The sequence below is a fragment of the Ictidomys tridecemlineatus genome, chromosome 4 (assembly GCF_052094955.1).
Source record: "Ictidomys tridecemlineatus isolate mIctTri1 chromosome 4, mIctTri1.hap1, whole genome shotgun sequence".
NCBI lineage: Eukaryota > Metazoa > Chordata > Mammalia > Rodentia > Sciuridae > Ictidomys > Ictidomys tridecemlineatus.
The window spans coordinates 92,893,132-92,920,537 of record NC_135480.1 but is presented as its reverse complement, the minus strand read 5'-3'; the positions used below and the strand labels follow the sequence as shown (position 1 = coordinate 92,920,537).

Sequence of the window (27,406 nt, the reverse complement as noted above, 5' to 3'; positions counted from 1 at the left end):
AGATTTCTCAACAATAAAATGAAAATAATTTATGGTATTTAGATAATAAATAAGGAAGTTTGGCAAGATTTTAATAAATTGCAGGTCCTTAGAAAAAATGCAATAAACATCTTCATGGGAAAAAATAATAGTCAATAAAAAATGAAATTATGATAATGCCTAAAGTAAAATAAATTATATTTAAAACATCCCTCTAGAGGATAAGAAAACTTTTTAAAAGAATCTTTACACAGGACTTTGGGAAGAGGGCAGAATAGAGGAAGTCCTGTTTCTGGCTGCTCTGTGGCATGAAACCAAGAAAGCAGACAGGCAGGGACTCCACAAGGTCTTGCCTAAATGGAATACAACATCTCAGAGAGTGTGAGAAGACCTCTATATAGTGGATTTTCGGAGAAATCACCAACGCTGAGACCACCCACGCAGAAATCAGAGCCTCTGGGCTCAAGTAAGTCTCTGGACTCTGGACCCAAAGCCTGCAATTCTAGCTCACAGAAGGTTCACAAGCAGCTTAGCAGAACCACCTATCATCACCTCTGCAGAACTCCAGACTGCGCTCCGCTCCCACGCAAGCTCGGCTGCTACCTATCCACAGCACAAGGCAATCGCCAGCTCCCCTGACATTACCAGACACTCTGGCACTGGAAGCAGACTGATTCTATCTTGGAAAACCTTCCTCACTATTTTTGGTGGGCATGGCTATCAGATTGGATTGCCATTTGAGCAGGTACCTGATATCCAATTCCTCCCTCCTCCCTAGCAGCGATAACTCAGCACAGTGGCCACCCAACACAAGAATAGGTTTTAGTTGGACAGGAATGCAGTGCAAACAGAGCGCCGCCCACCTGGTACTTTCTTCCCTTGTCTTTTCATGTTGCAGATTGGATTAAAAAAGGACCCAACAATATGCTGCCTCCAGGAGACTCATCTGATAGGAAAAGACATACACAGACTGAAGGTGAAAGATTGGGAAAAATCATACCACTCACATGCACTATGGAAGCAAGCAGAGGTTTCCATACTCATATCAAATAAAGTAGACTTCAAGCCAAGGTTAATCAAAAGGGATAAAGATGGACATTACATACTGCTCAAGGGAATCGTACACCAACAAGACATAACAATCATAAATATATATGCCCCAAACAATGGTGCAGCTATGTTCATCAAATAAACTCTTCTCAAGTTCAAGAGTCAAATTGACCACAACACAACAATCTTGGGTAACTTTAACACACCTCTCTCACCACTGGATAGATCTTCCAAACAAAAGTTGAATAAAGAAACTACAGAACTCAATAAAACAATCAATAACTTAGAGTTAACCGACATATATAGAATATTGAAACCTGCATCAAGCAAATACATCTTCTTCTCAGCAGCACATGGATCCTTCTCTAAAATAGACCATATACTATGCCTCAAAGCAACTTTCAGCAAATACAGAAAAGTAGAGATACTACCATGCATTTTGTCAGACCATAACGGAAGGAAATTGGAAATGAATCACAAAATAAAATTTTTCCATCATCTGGAGACTAAACAATATGCTACTGAATGAATAATGGGTCACAGAAAACATCAAGGAGGTGATTAAAAAAATCTTAGAGGTAAATGAGAACATAGACACAATATGTCAAAATCTCTGGGACATTATGAAAGCAGTACTAAGTGGAAAATCTATTGCATGGAGTTCCTTCCTTAAAAGAAGAGAAAGTCAACAAAAAGCCCTAGAAAAGAAGAACAAATCAGCAACAAAAGCAGTAGAAGGCAAGAAATAATTAAAATTAGAGCTGAAATCAATGAAATTGAAACAAAAGAAACAATTGAAAAAATTGACAAAAAGTTGTTTCTTTGAAAAAATAAATAAAATTGACAGAACCTTAGCCACGCTAATGAAGAGAAGGAGACAGAGAACTCAAATTACGAGCATATGTGATGAAAAAGGTAATATCACAATAGACACTACAGAAATACGGAGAATAATTAGAAATTATTTTGAAATCTTACACTCCAATAAAATAGAAGACATTAAAGACATAGAAAAATTTCTTAAGTCATACGATTTGCCCAGATTGAATAATTCCAAACTCATTTTATGAGGCCAATATTACCCTTATCCCAAAACCAGGCAAAGACACATCAAAGAAAAAAAAACTTCATACCAATATCTCTAATGAACATACATGCAAAAATTTTCAATAAAATTCTGGCAAATCGAATACAAAAACATATCAAAAAGATTGCGCACCATGATCAAGTGGGATTCATCCCAGAGATGGAAGGTTGGTTTAACATATGGAAATCAATAAATGTAATTCATCACATCGACAGACTTAAAGATAAGAATCATATGATCATCTCAACAGATGCACAAAAAGCATTTGACAAAAATATAGCACCTTTACATGTTCAAAACACGAGAAAAGCTAGAAATAACAGGAACCTCTCAACATCATAAAGGCTATCTACACTAAGCCTCAGGCCAACATCATTCTAAAAGGAAAAAATTAAAGGCATTCCCTCTAAAAACTGGAACAAGTCAGGGATGCCCTCTTTCACCACTTCTATTCAACACAGTTCTTGAAACACTGGCCAGAGCAATTAGACGAAAAAAATAATGGAATATGTATAGGAAAAGAAGAACTTAAATAAGCATTTATTTGCTGACAATGTGATTCTATACCTAGAAGATCCAAGCATTAATCTAGGGTATATAAAGAACTCAAAAAGCTAAGCACCCAAAAAAAATAAATAAATAACCGAATCAACAAATGGGCCAAAGACCTGAACAGACACTTCTCAGAATAGGACATATAACCAATCAACAAATACATTAAAAAATGCTCATCATCTCTAGCAATCAGAGAAATGCAAATCAAAACTACTCTCAGATATCATCTAATTATAGTCAGAATGGCAGCTATTATGAAGTCAAACAACAGTAAGTATTGGTGAGGATGTGGGGGAAAAGGTACACTCATACACTGCTGGTGGGACTACAAACTGGTGCAGCCAATATGGAAAGCAGTATGGAGATTCCTTGGAAATCTGGGAATGGAACCACCATTTGACCCAGCTATTTCTCTCCTCGGGTCTATATCCAAAGGACTTCAAAACAGCATACCACAGGGACACAGCCACATCAATGTTTATAGTAGCACAATTCACAATAGCTAAACTATGAAGCCAACCTAGATGCCCTTCAGTGGATGAATGGATAAAAAAAAAAATGTGGCATATATACACAATGGAATTTTCCTCAGCAATAAAAGAGAATAAAATCATGGCATTTGTAGGTAAATGGATGGCGTTGGAGAAGATAATGCTAAGTGAATTTAGCCAATCCCCCCAAAAAACAAATGACGAATGTTTTCTCTGATATAAGGAGGCTGATTCATAGTGGGGTAGAGAGGAATGGGGTAATAGATGAATTCTAGAGAGGGAAGAGGGGTGGGAGGGAAAGGGAAGAGGCAGGGGATTAGCAAGGATGGTGGAATGTGATAGACATCATTACCCAAAGTACATGTATGAAGACATGAATTGGGTGTCAACCTACTTTATATACAAACAGAGATATGAAAAATTGCAGTATATATGTGTAATAAGAATTGTAATGCAAAAATAACCCCAAAGTACATGCATAAAGGGGGAAAAAAAAGAATCTTTACACAGTGAAAAGTTATTCATGCACCAAGATTTTATTTATTTATTTATATACTATATTTTTAATAAAGCTCTTGATGCTAACATTGATAAACTGTATAGACTATAAGCATTCTCTTCAGCTTTAACTATAACCATTTTGAGTGCTTAATATATTAAGCCTATCGCAGGGTATGCAAATGCTACTTTGAAAAATTTAAAATTTTAGAATATTATATAAAATTTCTTTAGAAGACAAAGGGGGATGGCTGAATAAGACTTCTGTTATCAAGTCCACAAATGACTAAAATAGTATTTTTCTTGCAGTATCTAATAAGAAATCAGAACTTGAAAAACACACTTAAAACATTTTCTCAGAGATAGAGAATTCTAACTTCCATTCCTCAATAAATTTATCATGCCAGGTGTTTCTACCACAGGTCTTGGATATAAAATAGAATTTCAAATGCCAGAATGAGAATAAAGAATTTGTATTAGTTTGTTCATATGACAGCATCACATCAAACTATACTCAGTCACATCAATGGTATAAAATGATTTTATTCTTGTCATGGGTATGTTTTGGTGGTATAATCTAAAATGGTTTAGATAAAAGACACTCCCTTTGTCCACGGTTTCAATTACCCATAGTCAACGGTAGTCCAAAAATATTAAATGGGACACTCCAGAAATAGTTCAAGTTTTAAGTTACACTGAGTAGTGTGTTGAAATCTAACATCACCCTGCTCTTTTCAGACCAGGATATGAACCACCATTTTGTCCAGTGTATCCATGATATATATACTACGCATCCCTTGTCACTAAGCAACCCCCTTAAGAAGCTCCAGTGGTACTGCAATGCTGTGTTTGAGCAATCCTTACTTTGGAATAATGGTCCCAATGAGCAAGAATTGTGATGTTGGCAACTCAGATATTCTAGAGAAGCCATTAAGTGAGAACGTGAAAGTACAGTAAGATTATTTTCAGAGGGGGCAAAAGAGAAAAAGTGAGCATACAACCACATTCATAAAACTTTTATTACCATATATTGTTATGATTTTCTATTATAAGTTACTGTTGTTAATCTTATTAATCCAAATACTTTCTAAATTAAAATTTATCATAGGTATATATAGGAAAAACATAATATATATATGTTCAGTATTATCCATGGTTTTAGGCATGCATGAGGGATTCTCGGAATATATAACTTTTAGATATGAGGGAACTATTGTAATTGAATTTTCATGCCAAGTAACATTTAATAGAATTCTATTACAATTTTCCAAACTGCATTTTACCACCCAAAAATGTTACTGAATTTAACATCCATTATCCTTTTTTTTAAACTAAGAGCTACTGAGGCAATTGTTTACATATTATACTGAGAGAATATTCACACCCATCCTATACCTCATCAAACAGGCTATGCAATAGTTTTTATGCTGTAACAATGAAGGTCACATTGAATTCATCTCTTGGTGGAAATCACTCAACATTAGCTCATAAACGGAATGTATGTATAGAGAATTCTTAGTATTAAAACAGACTTAGAGAGGAATTTCAGAACTTATAGTGCTGAAAAGCAATGATATGACTTGAAATTTGTTCACATTTATAGTTACTTGCTACTTGTCCTGATAATTACACATGTCCTTCTGGCTCTTCCCTTATGATGAGGTCAAGACTATGGATCTATTATAGGCTATCACCAATTGACAGGCTATAAAAGTTCCTGGCCCATAGAATTCAAAAGACTGTATTTTACAGAGGTCATACTCTGGTAGTGTTATTGGAGTACCATGAAGTAATCAGATTGCCAAGAATAAAAATTCTTATTTTATCCTTAGAAAGAGCCCCATTTGTGATTCTTATAGATGTCACCAAACCCAGCATAATACCTGTTGTTTTATAATACCTGTTGGTTATCCCATTTTGTTCCCCAAACTAGTGGCTGACTGTAGCAAGCCAAATTACATTCAAAAGCTTTTTCTGGTCATAGATCCTCTCTGTGAGTCCATGGCACTGTACAGATACTTCTGTAGCACTAATCAGAGCACAACTGTATTTTCTCCCTTGCATACAGTCCTTAGGAACAGACAGTGCCCCACAATTGTTAAGAACCAGAATTATTCAATATGGGTATAAATATCAGCTGTACCACTTTCTATTTGGATGACACTGGGGAAGAAAGACTCTTAGTCTTTCTCACATTCTACTTCTTCACTTATAAAATGAGGATAATAATACCATCAGCTTCAGAGGAACACTATGAGGATGAAGAGAGATAATAAAGTAAAGTACATAGCAGAGTATTTGGCATATAGTAGGAACTCAAAATATGCTAATAATAACAGTTCCATTTCTATTCCTCCAGAATTTAGCAACATCTGATAGCAAATAGAACAAAAAGAGGAAAAATATTCAATTTCTTAAGAGACCTCACTAATTTTCTTTAAATTTTTTTCTGAGTAATTTGTTGTCCAGGACATGCTTTCTTATTAGTTATTATTAGAGAGTAAGGAAATAAGTTCAAAGTCTAAACACATAGCATTACCCTTATTGCTGTCTTGTATACCATAGAGTACACATATAAACAAAATAATGTTTAAAAATTTATCTAATTCTAAGTTATTTAATTCTATTTGGGATTTCCAAAAGAATTTGTCCCATATTTTATGAATTTAAATTAAAATGTTCACATTCTATATTCCAAAATTTCATGAGGAAAAACTCCAAAATTTATGACAAACTATTTCCCATCCTGAAAAACAAGTAAAGATTGCAAAGAAATGAAGACAATTTCACAGAGGAGTTAGTACCTCCAAAACAAAACAAAACATTTTGTTTCAATAATCAAACTTTTAAACAACTAAGCATGCATTGATGTTTCAGTTTTGAAATTTAAAATAAAAATTCTGCTAAGGATTGCTTTGGCTATTCTGGTCTCTTATTTTTCCAAATGAATTTCATGATTGGTTTTTCTATTTCTATAAGGAATGACCTTGGGATTTTAATTGAAATCACATTGAATCTGTATAGCTCTTTGGGTAGTATGGCCATTTTGACAATAGTAATTTTGCCTATTCAGGAGCATGGGAGATCTTTCCGTCTTCTAAGTTCTTCTTTAATTTCTTTCTCTAAGTGTCCTATTGTTTTCATTGTAGAGGTCTTTCACTTCTTTTTTTTTTTAAGTGGATTCCCAAGTATTTATTTTATTTTATTTTTGAGGCTATTGTGAATGTGGTAGTTTTCCTAATTTCTCTCTCAGAGGTTCATCACTGATGTATACAAATGCATTTAATTTATGGGTATTGATTTTATATCCTGCTACTTTGCTGAATTCATTAATTAATTCTAGAAGTTTTCTGGTGGAGTTTTTGGATCCTCTAAATATAGAATCATGTCAGCAAATAATGATAGTTTTGAGTACTTCTTTTTCTATCCATATCCCTTTAATTTCTTTTATCTGTCTAATTACTCTGGCTAGAATTTCAAGGACTATGTTGAATAGAAGTGGTGAAAGAGGGCATCCCTTTCTTGTTCCAGTTTTTAGAGGAAATGCCTTCAATTTTTCTCCATTTAGAATGATATTCGCCTTGGGTTTAGCATAGATAGCTTTTACAATGTTGAGGTATGTTCCTACTATCCTTAGTTTTATTAGTATTTTGAACATGAAAGGGTGCTGTATTTTGTCAAATGCTTTCTCTGCATCAACTGATATAATCATACAATTCTTCTTTTTAAGTCTATTGATGTGATGAATTATATTCATTGATTTCCATATGCTGAACCTACCTTGCTTCTCTGAAATGAACCCCACTTGATCTTGGTGCGCTATTTTTTAAATATGCTTTTGTATGCAATTTGCCAGATTTTATTGAGAATTTTTGCATCAATGTTCATCGGGGATATTGGTCTGAAATTTTCTATCCTTGATGTGTCCCTGCCTGGTTTTGTTATCAGGATGATACTACCTTTGTAGAATGAGCCTGGAAGGGTTTCTTCCTTTTCTATTTCATGGAATAATTTGAGGGGTATTGGTATTAATTCTTCTTTGTAGGTTTTATAGAACTCAGTTGTGAATCTGGTCACGGGGCTTTTCTTGGTTGATAGGCTTTTGATGGCAGTCTTCTATTTCCTTGCATGAAATTGATTAGTTTAAATTGTACATGTCCTCTTGACTCAGTCTGGATTGATCATATGCCTCTAGAAATTTGTCAGTGTCTTCGAGGTTTTCTATTTTACTGGAGTATAAATTTCCAAAATAGTTTCTAATTGTCTGTATTTAATAATATGTGTCATGACATTTCCTTTTTTATGACACATTTTAGTAATTTAAATTTTCTCCCTTCTTCTTTTCATTAAAATGGCCATGGGTTTGTCAATTTTATTTACTTTTTCAAAGAACCAGCTTTTTGTTTTTTCAATTTTTTAAATTATTTTTTTTAGTTTCAATTTCATTGATTTCTGACTGATTTTTAATTATTTCCTGTCTTCAACTACTTTTGTGTTGGTTTGTTGTTCTTTTTCTAGGGCTTTGAGCTGTAATGTCAGGTCATTTATTTGTGGACTTTCCCTTCTTTTAATGTAAGAACTCCATGCAATGAACTTTCCTCTTAGGCCTTCATAGTGTCCCAGAGATTTTGATAAGTTTTGTTTACCTTTAAGAACCTCCAGAATAGCCAAAGCAATTCTTTCGAAGAGTGAAACAGGAGGCATCACAATACCAGACCTGACACTATACTACAAAGCTACAGTAACAAAAATAGCATGGTATTGGCACCAAAATAAACATGTAGACCAATAGTACAGAATAGAAGACACAGAGACAAACCCACATAAATACAGTTATCTCTTACTAGACAAAAGTACCAAAAACATACAGTGGAAAAAAGATAGACTCTTCAACAAATGGTGCTAGGAAAACTGGAAGCCATATGCAACAAAATGAAATTAAACCCTTATCTCTCACTCTACACAAAACTCAACTCAAAGTGGATCAAGGACCTAGGAATTAAACCAGAGACCTTGTGCCTAATAGAGGAAAAAGTAGGCCCAAATCTTCATCATGTTGGATTAGGCCCCAACTTCCTTAACAAGACTCCTAAAGCACAACAAATAAAATCAAGAATTAACAAATAGGATGGACTCAAAACTAAAAAGCTCGTTATCAGCAAAACAATCAATTAGGTGAACACATAGCCTACATTTTGGAAGTAAATTTTTGCCACACACACATAATCGGCATTAATCTCAAGGATATATAAAGAACTCAGAAAACTTAACATCAAAAAACAAACAACCCAATCAATAAATAGGCTAAGGCGCTAAACAGACACTTCTCAGAAGATATACATTTGATCAACAAATATATGAAAAAATGTTCAACATCTTTAGTAATTATTGAGAAATGCAAATCAAAACTACTCTAAGACTGGCAGTTATCAAGAATACAGACAACAATAAGTGTTGGTGAGGATGTGGGGGAAAAGACAGACTTATACATTGCTGGTGGGACTGCAAACTGGTGCAACCAACCTGGAAAACAATATGGCGATTCCTTAGAAAACTTGGAATGGAACCACCATTTGAATCTAGATATCCCACTCCTCGGTCTATCCCCAAAGGACTTAAAATCAGCATAATATAGTAACACAGCCACATTAATGTTCATAGCAGCACAATTCACAATTGCTAAACTATGGAAGCAACCTAGATATCCTTCAAAAGATGAATAGATAAAGAAACTATGGTATGTATATGTACACACACACACACACACACACACACACACACACACACACACACTGGAATACTACTCAGTATTAAAAGAGAATAAAATTATAGCATTTGCAGTGAACTAAGCCAATCCCCCAAAACCAAAGGCCGAATGTCCTCTCTGATAAGTAGATGCTGATCCATAATGGGAAGGGTGGAGGCATGGGAAAATGGAGGAACTCTGGATAGGGCAAAGGGGAGGGAGGATGCACAGGGGCTGAAAAGATGGTAGAATGAGATGGACATCATTACCTAGGTACATTTATGACTGCACATATGGTGTGACGCTACATAATATACAACCACAGAAATGTAAAGTTGTTCTGCAATTGTCTACAATGAATCAAAATGCATTCTGCTGTCATATATACCTAATTAAAATAAATAAATTTTTTTAAAAATTCTGATTGCTAAAACTAACCATTCTCAATAGAGATGGACTAATTTTTTAGATTTACCCAAGCTATAAATACTAGGTATAAAATTACTTAAAGAAGATTCTTTATTAATACAAAAAGGTTAGTGATATTACTAAGTGCATCTGTTAAAAGCGAGCATTTATTAATGCAAATATGTCAAATGGTAAATGTAAGAGCACTGCTGACAATGCTGAGAAATTAGTTATTTTACCATAATATTTAATTTGAATAAACTGATTCCCTCATTTTTCAATAATAATATAATTCTAATTAAAATATTTTTGAATGTCTTCAGTTTTTTTCTTTCTCCTAGAAATTCATTCCATAATGGTGATGTTGGATAATAGTGTAGTATTAATTTATATTCTTGGTTCTTTGGCATCTGGATAGACTATGCTATATCTTTGGTACACCTCTAATACAATCTGTCTGAACTGCATTCAAAACCCCCATCTTTGATCAAGGACTCTATACTGTACAATTATGAGGATGCTACTCAGAAACATCTGTTTTTCCTAACATCCAGCATTGATAAATAAAATTGACAGAAACAAATGAGAAAAAGGCAAAGCATTTCAGTTCTGGTCACCTGAACTAGAAATCTGATAAGATAGGAGACAATGCAATATTGGGGAATGATTAAAGCAATATTATGGGGGAATAAGTAGGAGGATTCAGACAAAAGCCACCTGCTTACAGACTAAGTCCCTTAAAGCTAGTAGTACTTACCCCAATTTCTCTCAATATTTTTTTCTGAACATTCCAAAACAATGGGAATATTTGATTAAAAGCTTGTAAAAGGCAATGTAAATAATACATGCAGTGAAGGCAATTAAGAATGGCAGGCGAAGGGCTAGTGCATGAATACTGAAAGTCTCAAAGAGCAAATTCCATATTTGGAAGTATCTTCAGAATTTAGAATATCCACTTAACAACTGTTCAATGCATGCTTATGATGTACTGGGCATTGCTCTAGAAGACTATAATCTGAAGCAGCATGCAGTAAAGAACTCTTAATTAAAATTTTAACCTTAAGACTGAACAAAATGAAATTTCTTCTACGATGGCTTAGAAAAAAATTCATTATTCTTTCTAAATGGCTTACTCACTCAATATATGAGCATCTCACAGAGCCCTACAGGATACTAATGCTACAACTTTATAATAAGCTATTAAATATTCGTGAATCCCATTTTAATCATCCTTTTATATAATTATCTTTCTAGAGGAAAGGTATACTACATAAGATACTAAATAAAATAAAAACTGCAAATTCAGTTTGCTTTTTTCAATAATGAATACTTTAATATGAGATGAGTCACCAGATGCTGATTTGGTTGCTGTTCCACCAGCAGCTAGCTGTATATTCTTAGCAATTTATTCAACTTAGGAAACTTCCATTTCCTTATCTGTATAATCTGAACACTTACTTCTACCATTCAAGCCTGTTAAAAGTATTCCATTTGGTCACCTTGTCCTCCTTAAGGATCCTTTAGATTTCTCTAAACCTAATTCTAATATAAACAGAAACACAAAATAGATTTAAATCTCATCAAAGCAGTACATTCATGTTAGAAAAATATAAATTATATGCAAAATAATTTAATTGAAACTACAGAAATAATGTCACAAAGGCTAAAAGCATCAGTGTTAGAATGTTTACTTGATGAAGGTAAATGAAAATACTACTCGTTTGATGACTAGAATATTACCCAACAATGATATGGTCTCACTTTTGTAACAACGTGGATGGATCTTAAATTCACTTTTCTAAATGAAGCAGGTCAGACCTCAAAGGCTACAAACTGGATGACACTTTATATGAAATTCTGGAAAAAGCTAAATTATAGCAACAGAAAACAGATCAGTGATTTCCAGGAGCTGGGGTTAGTGTGAGGCAGAAGAAGGCATTTTTTAATGAGATACAACTGTTCTGTATTTTTGATTCTTATAGATATATGACTCTATGCATTTGTCAAAATCTATAGGAGTAAATCACAAATAGTGAAATATATAATGGGTAAACTGAAAACAATCAAGTACTCCAAAGAACACTTTAATGACTTTTAAAAGTATCCACAAAGAATCAGTAGATTATAAAGAATATACTCTAAAGGAAAGTTTGGGTAGTGAGATTGGATCACAGGATATCCCCCTCCCCATTTTTACTAATCTAATAGCCTCTTATAATAAACAGTGTTTTTGAAATAAAAGAGATTCTTTAAAAAGTAACTCTCAAAGTTGCTTGCATGAACTCTTCATTAATATAAAAGGTGAAAAGGAGCTTTGGATTGAAAGTTGCAGACCTGAGATTTCTGGAAGCCATGTAATCATTGAAACAATAAGAAAAATCTATAATAATATAAATATGCATTTTAGGAGAAAGCAGAGCCAAAACTTTCAATAATCCATGTCAGCCTACAACCTGTCAAGGACTACTACTTGGTACAACTGAACTTCTTGGGGCTGAACTGATAATAAGAGGGAAAGTTCTCAAATTACACAGTTCTGAGAATTGAGAAGGTCATTCATCCCTGAAAGGCTTGAACATGATTTAGGTCTCCATTGCCTTGTGACACATGCCAATCTCTATCTGTAAAATGTTCCAGGCTGCTAAAATACAGAAAAACACAGAATAGAGTCATAAAAACAACATACATAAGAGCAAGAACAACATCTCAATAATTCATAAAATAGCTGTGAGATGAGTGGAGTCATGTACCCCTCTGACATGTGGCTATATTTTCAATCTTTGGCCAAAATTGTTATATCTCAAAGGGAGAAGAAAAACCATTATGGAGCTAGTCAAGATCTAGCTTCAGAGAAATAAAACTCTGATGAGATGGCTATTCTTGTCATTTGCATGTTTTGTTTTATTACATTCTTCATGGTTTGTTCTATCAATTCTTATCATTTCTCCAAGTGGGAACCCAAGTTCAATCTCTCTCCATGAGCTATTGGAAAACTACTCTTTGCACAGACTACAACTGGCTTTTGTTTGGTAAAAATAAGTAAATAAATAACAACTTAAAATGAGAAATTAATTCAGGTTTTGAAAAATATGTATGAATGAATCCTATAGAATGTGAAAATCCATCAACCATCTGCATTTGAAAAGGCAGAAATATTAAATGGGAGGAAAGCATTCCTTCAAATATAATAAAGTCACAAACCATGACAGCATATCTTCCAAGGAAATATGTCATTTCAATATCACTGAATAAAATGTCTTTGAGTAAACATTTCCAACCCAAACCAATTTTTTTTCTTAAGCATTCTGAAATAGTCCTCTCTTCTGCTGAGACAACCCTCCTCTAGCAGTCAGTTTCCTTAGAGTAGTGTCAGTTCCAACTGGCTCATTTTAAATAAATTACTTTTTTTTAATCATAGCAATTTTTTTTCTTTTTTTCTTCCTCCCCTCCCACTTCACCATAATACCCATGAACACCCATGAACACCCATGAACACCCATGTTCACCATAACGCCCATGACTCAAAGAGAATGGAGGAAGAATAAAACAAAGATCTTTAAGTTAAAGAATACTTTGGAAAACAGTTTTTCAAAAAGTTCATCACAGAGCTACTACATAATTTAGCAACTGAAATCCTAGGTATACACCTGAAAGAACTAAAACATACCCCCACACACACAAAAATTGCACATATAACAGAATTATTCACAGTAATCAAAAAGTTCAAATAACACAAATGACCTCTAAATAACCAGATAAGTAAAATACAAGATATTCATACAGTGGAATATTATTCATCAATGAAAGAAATGAGGTACTTACATATGCTACAATGTGGATGAACCTTGAAATCAGTACAATAAAGAAAGAAGTCAACAAAGGATCACCTAGTATATGAATCCACTAATATGAATTTCCATAATACATTAGAAATCAAAGGAAGGGTAGTGATTGCCAAGGATAAGCTAAAGAGAAAATGAAGTGAATTTAGTGAATATTGATTCATTTGGTGGCTGGCAAAATTTTCTGAAACTATACAATGGTGGTGGTTGCACAACATTATGAATATATTAAAAACCACTGAATTGTATACTTTAAAAGGGTCAATTTTGTGGCATGTAAATTATATCTCAATTTTAAAATAGAAGATTAAAGCTTACTTATTTAAAATTTTAGTATATGGAGGGAAGGATGAAATGATGGGGAGTGATACTGGCCAAATTATATTGTATGCAGTATGAATATGTAACAACAAATCCCATCATTGTAAACAACTATAATGCACCAATGAAAAATGTGGAAAGAAAAAAAATGGTATAAAGTTGCAAATTTTTATATTCTTTATTTTTAATTCATTCATTTATTTATTTTTGGGTACCGGGGACTGAACTCAGGGGCGCTCTACCACTGAGCCATATCCCTAGCCCTATTTTGTATTTATTTAGAGACAGGGTCTCACTTAGTTGTCTAATGTCTCTGTTTTGCTGAGGCTGACTTTGAACTCACAATGCTCCTGCCTCAGCCTCCTGAGCTGCTGGGATTACAGGCGAGAACCACTGTGCCCAGCTTTATTTTCTTTTAACTACAAATATACAGGATTATTTAGTAGATGAACAACAAAAATTCTGTTCCTCTGAAATGGTCAACAAAGTTACAGAATGAGAGAGAAACTACAGAAAAAATGAAGAAGAAGAGAGTGACTTCTCTGACAGTTCAGACATGTAAAAACATTTATGAACACTTTTATGTATTCAAACCTCATCACTGCTACAGAGGTTTAAAAAGATTGTAGTTACTCAAAGTCTGCAAACAAATGAATTTTCAATAAGAGCTGGAAATTTTTTTTCACTTAAACAGAGATGTTACATCTATAGAAATATTAATATTCCCATCACAGAGTTTCAGATTTGAAAACTGAAGCTTAAAGGAACTAAATGAACTTCTCAAAGACAGTTTAGATGAGTTGGAAAGAAATCCAGATATGTTTGTCTCCAAGGTCCACCCTCTTTCCATTATGTCATAAAGACCAAACTTAACTATAATTAGGAGTGCAACTTACAGGTACACAGAAGCTCATTTTTGCTACTTGTGCTAAGAATCTATCTGCTCATGAGGTTTTCCTAAAACCAATTTTTGTTAAAGATCAAAAATAGCTAATAGGCATGAATCATGTACCCTTGACTGCACCAAAGCTTCTAACAACAAGCACTACTGTACACCTGGAGCTTCTGGTTTATGTTGCAATTGAGATATATCCTGGAGTGTTCAAAGAAACACTGTCATGGGTCACAGACCTGGTATCCAACAAGCTCTAGTATATTCTTTGTGAAAAGTCTAGACTTCTTATATTGGACAATCTCATGACAACTAGACATGGGAGTAACAGAATAAGTGGGAGATGAGGACAAACATGACACTGCTAGGAAAATATGATGCTACATCTGAGTAGTATCTTTCTATGTGAAGAACAATATGGTCCTCTCGTTTTCTGTCAAAACACATATACTGAGTCATTCATAAGACCTATTAGTTATTTAAGATTAAGATGTCCAAAGTTTTAAGTTCCATCAGAATTCAACATTACATTATCTACCACATTTTAAGTCATTTAAAATATAATTCCATAATGATGTTTATAACCATAGATACTAAAATCCCTATAAAATATTTTGGTTATTCCTAATGAGCTATTCATGCCTTTCAGATATTTGTGCCAACTGTTCTATCTTCCATTTTGTTTATCATTCAAATAGAACCACAAAGGAAAAATTCTTATTAGTTAAAAAATTAGTTCCTTATTAGCAAGTAAAATATTTAAGACTGCAGCATATGTTTTTAAGTTTCTAATTTATCCAAAGGAAGAAGATGCTTTCTGAAGTTTTTATTTGTAGATATATTCCAACACAACCCTACAAAAGATTCATAAAACTGAAAAATCAGTACTTTAGTATACCAGGTGACATATCTTGGAAGATATATGTAGACTCATATATGCTGCTTACAATTTTAATCTTGCAAATAAATTCTATAATAAAAAGCTATCTATACATATGAAAGCTAAACTTTAAAGCATATGAATGCCTTAACTAGAAAGAACACATGATTATATTTCACTTGGTCCAAAAATCTAAAGCCATAATTAGAATCTGCATTAAATTTATGCAACAAATATTTATGTGTGATTATTATAAATAATGTATACTTGTTAAGTGACTTCGTGGGATAAAAAGAAAAGTAAAAACTGATCATGCTCTAAAAGCATGTCCACATAGAGTCCATTCTATAGGGACATTATTATGTGATTCTAATGCAAGGAAGAGAGTGTTATATGTTCTACAGGAGAAGCTAAATAAATTGCTAAGGAAGCTTAGCCAAGAGAAAGCTAGATCTGACAGTGGGACCAGAATAATACACTGGTACACATTAAGGCAAGCTTCATGAAAGAATGACATTTAAGTGACTGGGTAAACAGGGATTGGAATACATGAGAGTCACAAAGGGGCATTTTGGTTGATAGTGTAGCATAAGCACAGCATAGATCATGAACTTGTAGGGAAGTACCAGGTCGATACTAGACACATAACAAGAAAAAGGTTACCTCCCTCCTTGTCAGAGTGCATAGCATGGGAAGCAAACAACCATATGGATTTTAGCTCTCCCTGGTTCCCTTAATAACCTGATAAGCATCTGGAGCAAATCTGGACATGTATGGAAAGAACATTCAGGAGCAGTGTGTTAACAAGAGAATCTTATTAAATACTGGGTCTACCACCCCAGCTGTGTTTCATTCATAACCTCACTATAACAGAGTCTCATTATCTGAAAATTAATATGGTATTAAAAATTAATCAATGAGTCTACAAACGAACAAAGAAATAACCATAAAGGGCCTGGTCAATGCAGACATGCAGTACATGGCAAAAGTATCCGTTTATTTTAGTGGAAGGGAAGCAAAGGACATTAAATAATTCTAGAAAGTGAACTGGGTCTTAAATTCTGAGGTAACATATCTTCAAATTTCTGAATATCACTAGCAATTAAGACAAATGCAAATTAAAACTAAGATTTCATCTCACTGCAGTCAGAATGCCAATTATTAAGAATACAAGTAACAATAAGTTTTGGTAAGGATGTGAAGAAAAGGGTGCACTCATACATTGCTGGTGGGATTCCAAACTGATGCAACTACTATGGAAAGCAATATGGAGATTCCTTAGAAAACTTGGAATGGAACCACCATTTGACCCAGATTTCCCACTCTTCAGTATATATATTCAGTAAATTTCTGAATAATCAAAATATCTCTATTAGGCACTCATCATTTTATCCAAGTAAAGGTGAAGTTTAGGATTATAAAATAATTCCAATGTTTCTGTGAATCTCTTAAGTTGATACAAAGTTATGAACTATCACAGGAAGTACTTCACTTTATTCTCATATTAAGTCTGTTCCTGTTTTTATTTTCTTTATATAATGATGATGTCTAACCATTGTCTTAAATATTCCTAATGAAAAATATGAAGGTGACTAGGAATCTCCCTCTTTTTCTGTTTATTTTGAAATGCCAAAGAGTGGTAATCACTATACTCAATGCACTCCTGAGATCTTTGTAAATGGTTTTAAATCTACTTCAAAGTGTCATGAATTTCAGCCCAAGATTACAAACTATGTTTTAAAATGTCTATTCAAAAAGTCAAAGTAATTTATAACACACACACACACACACACAGGGAGGGAGGAGAGAGAGAGAGAGCGAGAGCATGTACAGGAGTGCAGAGCATTTGCGAGGATCAGGAATTTAACTGGAAGCAAGTAAAAAATGAGACTGAATGTAGAGATTAAGGAGATATCAAGAGATAGAAACTTGTAGCAGAATTTTTGAACTTTCTTGTGTTCAAAGCATATTGAGATTATTAAAATTTCTGATGTTAAAAAACATCAATAATTAGAACTGAATTATTCCTTAGGGCTGGACACAGCGGCACATGCCTGTAATCCCAGTGTTTGGGGGTGGGGGGACTGAGGCAGGAAGATTGTAAATTGGAGACCAACCCCAGCAATTTAGTGAGACCCTCAGCAAATTAGACAGACGCTGTCTCAGAATTAAAACTAAAAAGAACTGGTAATGTAATTCAGTAGTAAAGCACTCCTAGATTCAATCCCCAGAAGGGAGAGGGAAGAGACTGACTCCTATAGTATCATGTCTCATATTTTATTTACAAAACTATGAGGCACTGTAATTCACATAAAAAATATCCATAACTTTCACTGCTGACTAGGTTACTCCTAACACTGTATTAGGTTTGAACAGGAAAATTATTGTGGCTGTATATATTTGTGAAGTTGTTGATTGCTCCAACGAAATTTCACTTAGGAACTGAGTTGACTCAGGCACTTCACCACTGAGCCACATCCTCAGCCCTTTTTGGCATTTTATTTAGAGATAGGCTCTCACTGAGTTGCTTAGTGCCTTGCTAAGTTGCTGAGGCTGGCTTTGAACTTACAATCCTCCTGCCTCAGCCTCGTAAGCTGCTGGGATAATACCTTTTTATCCGTTCACACAGATCAACTCTATTCAATTTTCTGGCAGCCTCTGCTGTAATGAACTATATATTACAGTTGTAAAAGAAAATAAGTTTTTGGAGCTATCCTAATTGAGCAGTGTATCCTTGAAGGGGTCAAGTACTTGAAGAACCACTATCTTAGAGCAGTGATTCTCAAGTACCAATGGTCCAGGTCCACCAGTGAGCCAAGACTTGTCACAAATTCATTCAAAACTATATGATCTTTTGGGCTGGGGATGTGGCTCAAGCGGTAAAGCGCTCACCTGGCATGCACAGGACACTGGGTTTGATCCTCAGCACCACATAAAAATAAAATAAAGATGTTGTGTCCACTGAAGACTGAAAAATAAATATTAAAAAATTCTCTCTCTCTCTCTCTCTCTCTCTCTCTCTCTCTCTCTCTCTCTCTGTCTCTCCTCTCTATCTTTAAAAACAAAACAACAAAAACTAAATGATCTTTTTATAACACTTAGGGAGAATGAAGAAGAATTCCATGTAATTCTACCTTGTGACACACACAGCTCTAAAGGATACTTAATGTGAACCTATCAAAATGAGGTATTACTAAAATCAACTACCCAAAAAAATTAAAGGTTACTTAGGTATCAGAGTGAGTAAGGTTGGTTATAATGTTGAATTGTTACTTTTCTTCAGGGATGAAATTTTATTACTTTAGTATTTTCACTATCAACTGAATTCATTAATTATATAGAAAGAAATGATGCATATTGCATGTTTTGGGCATATAACTTCCTAAACAAGTACACTTACATAAACACTGTTGTTTTCCTCTCGTTTCATATACAGTGATGTTACTGGTGATATTCCACCTCTGATGATTCTGTATTATTTAAATAATCTGCCACACACCATCAATATGGTAATAAAACTGCTAAGGTATTTTCAGGTTTAGATGGAATACAAATCATGTGTAACTTCATAGTTTTCACTTACTTAGTATTTCAGATGCTATTAAGCAACTTGTTATTCATGCTAGTTTGTAAATACCAACACACCTTAACAACACCTCCATCCCATATTTTACATTTGCTATGTACGCTGTTAATGTAATACTGTTGTCAAACTGATTGTTATATCAAGAACACCTCCATAAAACAAAACAAAAATGCTCTTGAAACTGTTCATTATCTTTATCTGCTCAAATTCTGTTTTCACTAAATAGGACAGTAATTAGGATAAGAAAATTGTTTGGGAATACTACTTCTCAGCCTCAGAAATGGAAGTTAAGTTGAATATTATCTAAGAATTTCAAAAGAGCATTTGAAAACTCATGTTTTTGGAAGCATTATTCACAATAACCAAGAATCTGAAGCAATATAAACGTCTATCCATGGATAAATGGGTAAGAACATTGGCATATACATCCAAAGTGGACTGAAGGTGTAGCTCAGTGGTACAGTGCTTGCATGGAATGTGTGAGACCACTAGTTCCATCCCCAGCATTGGGGTGGGGGGAGAGTTAAAAATATACATATAAGGAAATATTATTCCGTTTCTAAAAGAAATTTGGGTACATTCTACAACCTACAACAAGGCTGACATTGAGGATATTATTAAAAGTGAAATAAACAAGTCACAAAAAAGAAAAACACTGCATAATTCTATTTAATGAGGTATCTAAAGCAGTCAGACTCAAACAGTAAGAATGATGGTTGTAGTTTGGGTTCAGAGAGTAAAGAAAGTTTGTACAATAGATATAGAATTTTAGTTTTGAAAGATGAAAAAGTTCTAGAGATCCATTGCCTAACAATATGCATACATTAACACTATTATGCTATAAATTTAAAATGGTTAAGATGGTAAATTTTATCTGTATTTTACCATATGTAACAAAACATTAATTAGCAAATACCCTCACTTTACAGATTTCATACAAATAGTTACACACAAGCAAGCACACACATGCAAAATATGGAGTTCAAGCAAATTTTCCAAGACCACAAAAAAGTTGCAAAACCAAGTGAAGCTCTTTAGTTTCTCAGTTCTCCAGTCAAGGCCAGACAATGTCACTCATGAAAGGACTGCATATATACAGATATATACATATACATATATATATATATATATATATATATATATATATATATATATATGGGAAGAGGTAGAAACTCAAAAGATGTTGTCTTATTAGAGAGGCAACTAGGAAAGAAGTTGACTTCTAATATGAAACTGGCTTGAATTTCTATGTGTCTGTATCAATTACAGAACAGTTATGATTTTAAAACAGAACTTTATAATAATTGTGGTACAAATCAGATGTGATATTGCTTTAATAATAAAGCCCAGACTCTGCTTCCAATTCTAAAACAGATCAACATCTTAGGAAACAGGAAACTGGGAGACAGACCAAAACTATAAATGTGTTTATTATCATTCATAATAACATACCACAGATAATGGACCTGAATCAATTCCCTCCCCAAAAGCCCTGGAGAGTCAGCGACTAAAACACACGTTGGTAGGAAGAAGATAATTTGAAAGACTACTGTTTCATAAACCTTTAGTTTAGAACCAACAAAGGGCTGCAGAGATTTTTGAGGCTAGATTTACCAGTATATTTGTTATTGTTTTGTCTTTTAATTGAACAGGTGTGAACACAGTATTTCTTACTGTGTATATATATATATGTACACACACACAAATACTTCTTCTTAGTAGACATGTTCTTATGTATACAACCTAAAATAAATAATACAGCCATAGCAAAGTCACTTTTATTTTTGCAAAGTTACTTTCAATTAACTTCCATGTTAATGTCCTGAATTGCTTATCTAAACAATTTCATTTGAGTGGTATGATACATATAAATGCTCCAGTCCTGCTCAGTAAATGTTGAATTGTTCCTAAGGTAACACCAATAGATCTCCTTTTAAGCACAAATGGTTTACTTTAAACCCCAAAGGTATTCTCAAAAAATAAAAAAAAATAAAAAATTTGGTATTTTGAATAACAGATTGATAACTTTTCTTTATTTGGAAATGTTCTAGTGAATTTTCTAAATGCAAGAAGCTGGGAACAAAAGCACATGGCTGGTGTCTAAGTATCTACTCTATTAAAATGAAATTTTGATACTTTTTCTACTATTACCTAGGTATTAACCAAAACTAAGAAATCTCTGGAAATAGTTTTGGTTATAATTATTAAAGCCAAGGACTACAACAACATTATCAAGTCAGCCTGTATTATTCTTTATGCCCTACAAAAATAAATCTCATTAGGATATAAAGAAAAGTATGATAATTTTTAAGATGTTAAAATCACTATTAATGTATTAATGAAAGATAGAAGTATAATTCCTTTACAGAATGAAAACTAAATTTGGGTCCAACTGCCTTACAACAAGTAATAAAAAATAGTGAATCCTTAATATCTGTTCTTAAGAAATAATAATCAGATTTTGGGAAAAGATCAAGTAACAAGAGATTAATAAGAACTTTTCTGACTTCATCAAGTTTACATTCCAAGGATACTTGGATATAACACAATGGAACTCATAACTCAGAAAAATAAGTCACATCTTTTACACTAAGACAAAACCCCACTCATTCAATAATGATATTTCATACTGTGGAAAAGTTTCCCAATAGGCACTTTTTAATTGCCTAGGTCAAAGCTTGCTTCTATTAACCAAAGTAGATACTTCAAACCTGACAGAATTAAATTACAAGTTGTCTGAAATTCCAGTGTTCTTATTTTGAAAATAAACAAAGAAGTTATGATCTGAAATATAGGCCAGAATATAAGTGCCAACTACAAATCCAACTTTCTACCAAAGCTCTGCCTAGGATAAGTGAGAAATTTTCATTAAGAAAATAAAAAGGATGAGGGGTTGGGGTTATGGCTCAGTGGTACAGTGCTTGCCTAGCATGTGTGAGGCACTGGGTTCAATTCTCAGCACCGCATATAAATAAATGAATAAAATAAAAGTCCATCAACATCTAAAAAAAAATTTAAAAAGAAAAAAAAAGGATGAAGAAATCACTCTTAATATTCTTATGGCAGTAAATTCAGAGGCATTTCTTCTTCTTTAAAAGAAATTGAAATAAAATATAATTTGTCCCCAGTTCCCTTGATTTCTTTTTTTTAACATTTATTTTTTAGTTATAGTTGGACACAATACGCTTATTTATTTATTTATTTTTATGTGGTGCTGAGGATCAAACCCAGGGCCTCGAACATGCGAAGCAAGAGCTCCACCGCTGAGCCACAACCCCAGCCCCAGTTCCCTTGATTTCATAATAACTATTTCACCTGAAAAGTCACATAGCTACTACAGGATTTTTTGAAAAGGTATCTACAGAATAGTACAAAAAAAAGAAAAAAAAAAAGCCAGTATGAACAAAATGCCACTTTTTAAAGGTGTTTTGCATTCTGAATCCTATTAATCTTGTCTTTTAGTCATAACTTAAATTTGCTCCATTATTAATTTTAGTCTTATATTTTCAAATTTAATTAATCTGAATAAGACATTAATATTTAAAAGGCCATGACTGGAATCACATAATAAACAACAACTTGTAATCATGAAAAGATTGATAACTCTCATAAAATCATATAAATACACCTTTAAAAACTATGAAGAAACTTCATTCCATAGCATTGTGCTTAAGTATACTAAAAAGGATGAAAATTTCACTTAGTATCAGTTTCCTATATCATTCATTGCCATAAGACAAGAAAGCATCAATTTCATTTACAACTTCCTAATTCTTAGTCCTTCTGCTGATTGGTAAAACAACTCAGCACCAACTTAGAACCTTTGCTCCTAAAACACAATGTGAGCAGTGAAAGTGTATCATCCTCAAATTCTCATTTACAACCTTTCCTTTATTTAACCAAGAATCAATTAACTAGTTAATAATTTTTATGCCCAATAAATAGATTTTCATAAAATTCACTTTTACAATGAAAACCAAGTATTAAAACTCTATTTTATCTCTTCACAGTTTGTCACACAGTCATTTACAAGTAGATTTGAATATAGATCAAATTAAGACAATCAACTTTCCATTAAGCCAGACAAAAAACAAAGATTATGTTTTGTTTACACAGGAGAAACATTTTAAGATGAACACCTGGAAATCATAGCTAACTTATCCATTGTATATATTTGCATGCAATTTCTTATCTATTACTTTCTCTGTTAAGAAAAAACAGGCTAATCTTACATATCAATCTCTTTAATATTCTACTTAACAATTAACATTCCCCTGCTAACAGACTGACAAAAACAATTCCCAAATATCATTCAGGTGTTAAGATGAAGATGAAATCACTTATCCATATATAATTACATACAGATAAATAGTTGGGACTATAATCCCCAGTAACTCTATTTGAAAGACAGTTTATTTTGTGCAGTTTTTCCAAAAAAATGAATTTTCCAAAAGGACAAGATAAACAGTAATAAAGTACCAATAGGCAATATAAGTAGAAAGACCAAGCCAGGAACAACACATCAAGACCCCATGTCAAGGAAGGAAGGAAGGAAGGAAGGAAGGAAGGAAGGAAGGAAGGGAGGGAGGGAGGGAGGGAGGGAGGGAGGGAGGGAGGGAGGGAGGGAGGGAGGAAGACCAATGTAATTATCTCAATGTTACAATTTAAAGATAATAATGTCTAGCATATCAATATTAGTTTAATGAATGAAGAGGTGAATGAAAATGTGTTAGAATTTCACATTTCATAAATAAGGAAATAGGTTTATCAATATCATGATAGAGCTACAACCCAAATTTTCAGTTTTTAATATAAAATTCTTTTTAACACAAAATTCTTTCCATAAAAGATAATTTAACCAAATATCTCTTACCATGCAAAATCAGTACTATATTTATCAGTTCAATGAAACCAATAGTAATCTTCAAGTGCTAAACAATCACTAGACTAATAAGCTACTAACATAACTTTATGAATCTCATGTACACATCATCTTTTCCTTCTTCAGCAAGTATTTTTTGATCACCTACATCACGTCAGTTTAATGAATGAATAACTTCTATATAAAAGTGCCTATCCCTTTTTTGAATTTGACATTCCATACCAATAGTTTTTTTTGTAAGGTTCAGAGCCTATAGAAAAATATAAATAATTTAGCATCTTTATTCTCATTTTAATTGTCATTTCTCTGATAGTACTTTATGAAATGATTAACAGTGTTATTAAAATCCATGAGTCATCTAATCTTAAAAGTAAGGCCTATAAGTATTAAGAACACTAAAACAAAGCAATACCCATTTCCTCTGGTAAATTAGTAAACAGGAAGAGACAAAAGAAAAAGACCAAAAAAAAAAAAAAAAACTAATACATTTCTAACCACTGTTTTCCAGCAGACTGATTTTCAAGTTAGTTCAGATATGGGTTTATTATTGTAACAAGAGAATTCACTAGTGATTTTCTTGGAGCCTAACAAACTTGCTGTACCATAATTTTTTGTCAGGGAAAAAAAAAAAATCAATGGCAAATCCAGAACAAAACAAAGAACAATCCTTTCCTCAATCAACTAATTTGCTACACAAAAGAAAAAGAAATGTTTCCTCCTCCCCCTCTCCCTTGCCCTCCTCCTCCTTCTTCTAAAGAAATACTTAGATACTTTCTTGTTGGGACAGAAGTACCTAATTCTAGAGGTCCCTTGCTAGTCTTCTCTCTTTTATCAGATAAAGCAACATATTATATAATATCTAAATGCCCTGTTTCATTAAGCTAGAATAACTTTAATAAATGTAATGGATAATCTTCAAAGTCCAGTATACATACATTTTCATAAGATTAGGTTTATATTAATAGTGAAATAATGTTTGCTGGATAACAATGACAGCAAAACTTGAAAACATCTTCAAAGAAAAAAATCAATTTAATGATTTGGTAGCTAAACAACTGAAAAAAATGCCTCTTAGATCTGTCTCAAAGAAACCTCTCTTAACTGCTATCAGGTGGTTATGATTTGCCCCATTCCAAATAAACAAAAGCTACTTTGTTTCTGGTATATTGTATTTTAAATTTCACCAATATTTGTAGATGTCCAGGAAGGTAAAGCAATGCTATAAACTGCACTCAGATGTGGATGGATTTTTCATGGAAATTTTCAGTAAGTAAATTTTCAGTTCTTTTGGAAGAACCTAGATTTTCTGAAAGAGTAGGAAAAGGCTTCTTACCCTGCTTCAAAAAGCTGGTTATGAGGAATGATTATTTTTCCAAGAATTTTCACATAATTTATATAGAATTCATTATAATGGAAGTCAGATTTTAGAGAAAAGTTCTAAAAATCAGACAACTGAACAAATAAGATCAGTAATTCCAACCTGGGAGAGTCAGGGAGAAGGGTTAGACACAAGGGGAAATAATAAACATAGAAGTTGAGATGTGAAACAGTGTTGTCATTTCCAAGTCACAGAAAGGCAGAAAGGGTAGGTGAGCAAGAAGACGGAGAACAACCACATAAAGGAGAATAAAATCTCTTTAAGCAGCAGCTAATGGGGAGATAGAGGTAGATGGAGAGAAGTGAGGGAGGTCTGAAACCAAGGGAAAACCTGAATAAACCCTCTAGCTTCTCTTGTTTTTTTTTTTATAATTGGTTCTTTTTAGTTATATATGATAGCAAAATCTGATGTAATATACAAGCATGGAATAGAGCTTATTATAACTGAGAGTCCCATTCTTACAAATATACATAGTGGTGGGATTCACTGTGTTGTTGTCATATATGCATATGGGAAAATTATATCAGATTTATTCCACTGTCTTCCCAGATACTTTCTTTTATCACCAATTTTAGAGGTCACATATCTAAATATTACACTACCATTAACTCTATTACAGGTAACACCTCTGATGGATGGTTACCGTGGTAATGACCACAGGCCACTTTTGTCTATCTCAAACTGATTGAAATGACCAACCCTTCCCTTGGGCCTGCTCAGGTATGGAGTGAGTGATTTTCAGATGTCAAAGGGCCAAAAATTCCACCCTCAGATAATGTTAACATTGCCATTTTCTGAGAATATATCCTATGAAGTTTCACTGCATGTGTATACACCACTGATTATTTCAGTTTTCCCTGCTTCTAATTAATTACCTTTCCCCACAACTCAGATAACTTGCTTCTTTATCCCATAAGTACCAAACCCTATCCTCTAGGAATTGTATTTGAGATATGGGGGTCTTGACAATTGGTATCTTATGAACTCTTTTGCAAAATTCATTTCAATGATTGGAATACTGTGTAGTGGGCAAAATGTCTCATTCTTAACAGATCAACATGTGGATTTGAGGAAAGAGAAGTCTAGGAAGAGGGACCATCAAGTATAAAGTTCCAAACACAGCCATGAGCTTATTGTATTCAAGGAACTTCCAGGGTTTGGACCCAATCACCCAGTGAATAACGATGCATATATTGAGATAGAGAAGTCTTGCTGAATGGGGACAGAGATTTGTTACCAATGAATGTGTTTAGCTGTGATAAATTTGAAATACTTAACAAACATCCAAGTTAAAATATTAAAGAGGCCATTACATATATGAACCAGCAACTCAGGAGACAGGTCACAGCTAGAGATACAAATTTAGGATTCATCAACATTAAAAAGGAATTTGAAGCACTGAGACTAGAATAGATCATCCAGGTGTGAGTAAAGACTGAGAGGGAAAAGAGGTCTAAAGACTAAGTTTAGTACCATGCTGTTTTCGTTATTATTGCTCTGTACTATAGTTTAAGTCTGGTATAGTGGTGCCACCTGCTTTTGCTTTTCCTGCTAAGGATTGCTCTAGCTATTCTGGATTTCTTACTTTTCAAGATGAATTTCATAATTGATTTTTCTATTGCTATGAGGAATGCCATTGGGATTTTGATCGAAATTGCATTAAATCTGAATACTGCTTTTGGTAGTATGGTCATTTTGATAATATTAATTCTGCCTATCTAAGAGCAACATAGATATTTCCATCTTCTAAGGTCTTCTTTGATTTCTTTCTTTAGAATTCTGTAGTTTTCATCATATAGATCTTCACCTCT

The 27,406-nt window shown here is 33.5% G+C and overlaps 1 protein-coding gene across 1 annotated transcript in view; it reads right to left on the bottom strand.

Moving 5' to 3' along the window:
• Ddx10 (DEAD-box helicase 10) overlaps positions 1–27,406 on the bottom strand; it is a 285,891-nt gene that overhangs the window by 33,722 nt on the left and 224,763 nt on the right. The gene's annotated exons all lie outside the window — the stretch shown is intronic.